Raw genomic sequence first — 4,994 nt, forward strand, 5'->3', positions numbered from 1 at the left:
ACACCGAATTATTGTTAGCGATATGATTAAACATAGATATGCAAGTCACCATTGGGTCATCAATGCGACAACCGACAAAAAAACTGTGAACACAAAAAAGTATAATATTATAGACAAATCACGATACAATAAACCAATCTCAGAATGTCATTGTGAATAAGAAAGATATGGCAGTCGACACCAAACATCTTTATTTCATTCAAACTGTTCATAATTCCTTGGTACACTGTTATTCTAGATAACATGAAAACAAGTTCTGTTTTAATTAATTTCTTAAATATTGTTAGTTTGTCAAAAAAACCAAAACATGACAATTTACAAACCTTTCATGTTTTGAACATTTGCACATATTTACGCATCTGTATCCATAAAATCCCCTCTGACATGGTTTACAATGATCTTCAGCATCCTCACTTAACCTTACAGTTCCAGTTGGACATTCTGTTAATAATTAAATGTAAACAAAAATGTAAATACATGTTTAGAACAACAATAAGTTATAAAACAATCCTAAAGACATTAGTATCTCTCCTAGAGTATATAACACAAAAAAACTGCGATACAATATTTTCACTTAAATGTATACAAAATGTTTTTTACGTTAATACCAAATTCTAAGGTAAATTGCACAGCTACGCAGTCTAAGAAATATATCATGTCAATTGAATTATAATTTAATCTACTGCTGTCAGATGTGTTCAGTGTCACTTTCTCTTTACGTGAACAAACCCTTTATCAAAAAAGCTCCGAGTCCATAATCGAGCTATTTGCAAGATTATTTGCTATTGTCCATATCCAAGAATATATATTTTAGTATATAAGTCCGAGTAAGTCATTCAATGTTTGCTACTGGAAGTAAACTAACTTAAATTTATTAACTAAATAATGTAGGCAATATTTCGAGCACTTATTAGTGCTATGATAAAAAATAGACAAAATTATATAATTACTGACAAAACGCAGATATTCGAATTGATCTCTAGTGAATGCTTCTCCCATGCAAATTGTCTAGATAGTGTTTGTCGTTGCCTATTTAGAAGTGCCACAATCATTATAGGTGATAAATAGACGTTAACAACTGCCTTCTCTTCTTTAATCTTTCGTGGATGTTTGTATCGCAGGGAATAATACCACATCTCCTTCTCTTTGTATTCGTAATATTTTTTTTAATAGCCTCTAGGGAAAGAGTATGTCGAATTCTAAATCAAGAATTGTACAAAGCTAGAAGTGAGAATAGTGCTTGATATCGATATAAAAAAGGGAATGTTTACCTTTACAGGCTCCATCGCTTTTAAAGTAAAATGCACAACAATCTTCCCTGGAATAAAAACCAAATAAAAGTCGTTGAAAGCTATTAGTTACTAAACAACCAAATGATAGGCATAACAATTATTGATTTTACCATTTACACAGTCCGTTACGTCAGCGAAAGTGTGTTACTTGGCATGTAATACTAAAGAAAAAATAACAAAGATAAAAAACAAAATAATAAGATTTCCGACAAAACGCCAAGCACTTTGTTTCCTTTACAATGTTTTCATTTCCTCTGCAGTATAGAACATTATTTAAAGTATGAACAATAAGCTGAATTTCGGCGCCAATCAATATGTAACCACACGCAAGTGAGTGGCTGTTAAATTCCAAATACTACAATCATTGTCGCCCTTCAGTGTATCTGTTGTTTCATTATTTTCCTCATATATTTGATGTTTTTACCTCAGTTTTAGCTTGTAACCTGTAGCCTTTATTGATATTTGTATGAACAAGTCATATGCATTTTTGATGATACAGTAAAAAGTTTAAATTTATGTAAATTATATTAATTATATAATGGCTATACTTAGACATTTGACAAAGCATTTGTTGGAATACTTATTTTAAACCTGTAAAGAAAAAAAAAAGAAAATCTCCGGTTCCTGTAACGTTACTAACAACAATTATAACAACAAAATCTGTGTCTTCATCTTATTTTGATGTAGATGGTTTTCTGTTGTATTTCTATATCTCACGAAATCTCTAAATATTCCTTTTTTAAAGTTTTGGAAGAATTGTAGAACCAAACAAATAAAATACGTTACCCACATAATTTACCGTAGCTCCATTGTCCCGAACAGCAAAACACAAACACTAATAAATATACGATATTCATATTTGAAAATTGTAGTAAATAATGATATGTTGATTTTTAGAAAGATCTTTTTGTGCCTTGTACAAATCAAAGTACAGTAACTGTTTATTATCATTTTAAATGCAATTAAGTTTTCATTTTTAGTGGATCATATTGATCTATTGACATTGGACATCTGGCATTACATTGTTTCCGTCTCTTATTTACATGTAGCATGGGAATACATTATCGCCCACAACGTTTTCGATCATATTTTTTTCTTTCCAAATAAAAAATATATTGCTTTCATCCAGTAGATGTTCGCTGCTCAGTTTCAAAATAAATAACTTTTCATAAAACTTGTACGTATTGATAGGGAATAAATTGAGAAATCAAAAAAAAATAGAGGGTTCAATGTGAACATGTTCTCTCTTGATTTTTCAAAGCTTTATCATTGGCCAGTTAAAGCTCTCTAATACTAATACTTTTACAAATGACTTATGATTATAGATGTAAAAGATTTATAAAGAGAAAAACTGGGGTTCATGGGGATTTTTTTTAAGGCATTCAAATGGATACCGAAAATCTGACAAAAATTCCAAAACATGACAAGCAGACACCCTTAAGCCCATTATATATGTGATATCAGCCGATGATTATGGATGAACATGAGCAGAAGACGTTGTTATACTTTTCGAATATGTTTAGCTATGAGGTAATTGATACAAATAATGAAAGACTAAACTGGCGTATGAACAGGTATGCTGTATATATATCTTCAAATGACCAGTGGTTGCAATACAACTGTTCTACAGCCATGACAAAATATGCTTTAATGACCGCAGACGAAGTCCCAACAATAATCGTTTGTGTTTGTAAATCCCATTACATAAATTGCTTGATGCTTGATAAAGTAATTATATATTGGCGATTCAATTGGAAACTCATCACTATATACTCCTACGACACTTACCAAAAGAGTATGTCCCAAGTAGAAAAGTTTTTTTTATTGTACTTTATGATGCCGTATCATTAATATTTATTTTATTTACTGTCAAAAACTACAGAGTTTCGATGAGACTACCATCTCGTGGGACGATGGGAATCAGATAAGGATTCTGAAAAAATCATGTTACAGACGACCAGGGATATATCCTAAATTGTGGTATCCACAATCCCATCCCCGTTTGAATTATTGAGACATTCCTAACTGAGACTTATTCCCACATCTGTACTTTCCGAGAACTTATATTTTTACACGGCTAACATGTTAACAGTGCTTTAATTGGTACAAGCATTTTGTGATAGTGGAAATCATACTAATTCCTTGTACGCCTGTATATTTGTTTGTCATGAAGCAAAGTAACTCCCTGTTAGGTGCAAGATTAGAGGAAAATTCTTGTGTTGAGCAAAACTAACTGTACAAAAAATATTGGTATAGAAATATATTTTCAACGACTTTTATTATTTCTTTTATTGTCTCACCTTTGACAGACTATAACTTAGTAGGTAGTCGTTTCAACCACACAAAATTAAAAGAAAACCAACTACAATTCACGATCGGTTGCCTTTAGGAAAAGTGATAAACTGAGATTGCTAAGAACACGGAAACCTAAGTAAAACACAGTTTCAGCAGTCACTTGTTATACATGTCCCCGTTAACTATTTGTTATAATATCGAAGGAGAGAACCATTTAAGTGAATTACGTATCATATCTCGATCGCCTGTATTTCGTGTGCAAAGACACGTTAAGATATTTGCTGGACAACATTTTTGATCGCTATGGCAATAATTGAATATTGTCAAACTTCTATGGCAACTAATTCGCACCTCGAACTGTCGAACATTTATTTGTATGTGACAAATCCTCGTTGAGAGCCGTGGTGTAGTGGTTAGTGCATCGGACTTCTAACACAAAGGTTTCTGGTTCGATTCCCGTTTGGGATGAAAGTTTCAAGAACTAAATTTTCGGCTCTCCCTTGACACCAATTGCGAGTATGGTCTTAAGGAAACGATGATAGTCCGTCGGAAGGGGACGAAAAACGGCTGACCCGTGTTAGGAGAGAGCCATATCTCTTGCACGTTAAAGACACCCTTGTAGATTTCGAAAAAGAATAGGCTAATGCCGCTACAAGGCAGCACTCGCACCCGCAAAGTGGAAAGGGATTAATATAAGTTGCAAAACTTGTTTCCCAATCCACTCTAAATAAATATGTTTAAACTAAAATCCTCGTTCATGGAAAAATTTCAGAAACGGAAAACATATTTTTTTTCAAAGATCATAGACTTTTGATTTTGTTTTTAATGGTATCAGAATCTTGTCTGGAAGCTAATCCAATACTGTACTTTTTTTAAATTTTTTTTCTTATCAAAACGCATGTGAATAGACTAAAAATATAATCGTTATCTTAGCTCGGGATTTTTTTTTAAACCTTTCAACGGAAATGATTTCAGGCGTGATAGACTTTTATTCACTTAAATTGTTCTTTACGTTGATGGTCTGACAATTTCAAATACATGTACATACTTTCTAAACACATACTGCCGATTTGAATTTAACTTCATGGTATCTGTTATCAATATTGTTTCCTGCTTTTTTGAAAGCAGTATCCAGCCAACATATATCGCAACCTAAGATATCTAACCGTACTGCCGAGCTCATGTTGATATTTTTTTTCAAATCAGGTGCCGTATTAGATATGTTCTTGTGGAGTGAATGTTTATTTTATTAACAATTGCACAAGAAGGTTAATATTTTAATTGTATGCTTTACTTTTACGACAGATGATATTCACATAAAATTTTTTTCTATTTTGAATACTTCAAGCACTTGGTTGAATTATAAAACTGAAGCTTTTTGAAAACGTATACATTATAGAGATCTAA

The 4,994-nt window shown here is 32.1% G+C and overlaps 1 long non-coding RNA gene across 1 annotated transcript; it reads right to left on the bottom strand.

Moving 5' to 3' along the window:
• Nucleotides 1-324: 324 nt before the first annotated feature.
• Nucleotides 325-2,162, bottom strand: LOC134709759 (uncharacterized). Its single transcript, XR_010106032.1, has 3 exons — nucleotides 2,079-2,162; nucleotides 1,272-1,318; nucleotides 325-441 (listed from the first exon to the last, which is right to left on the bottom strand). It is a non-coding gene; the product is annotated as an uncharacterized LOC134709759 (long non-coding RNA).
• Between the last annotated feature and the right edge of the window lie 2,832 nt (nucleotides 2,163-4,994).

This window comes from Mytilus trossulus, chromosome 3 (assembly GCF_036588685.1).
Source record: "Mytilus trossulus isolate FHL-02 chromosome 3, PNRI_Mtr1.1.1.hap1, whole genome shotgun sequence".
In the NCBI taxonomy this organism is placed as follows: Eukaryota; Metazoa; Mollusca; class Bivalvia; order Mytilida; family Mytilidae; genus Mytilus; species Mytilus trossulus.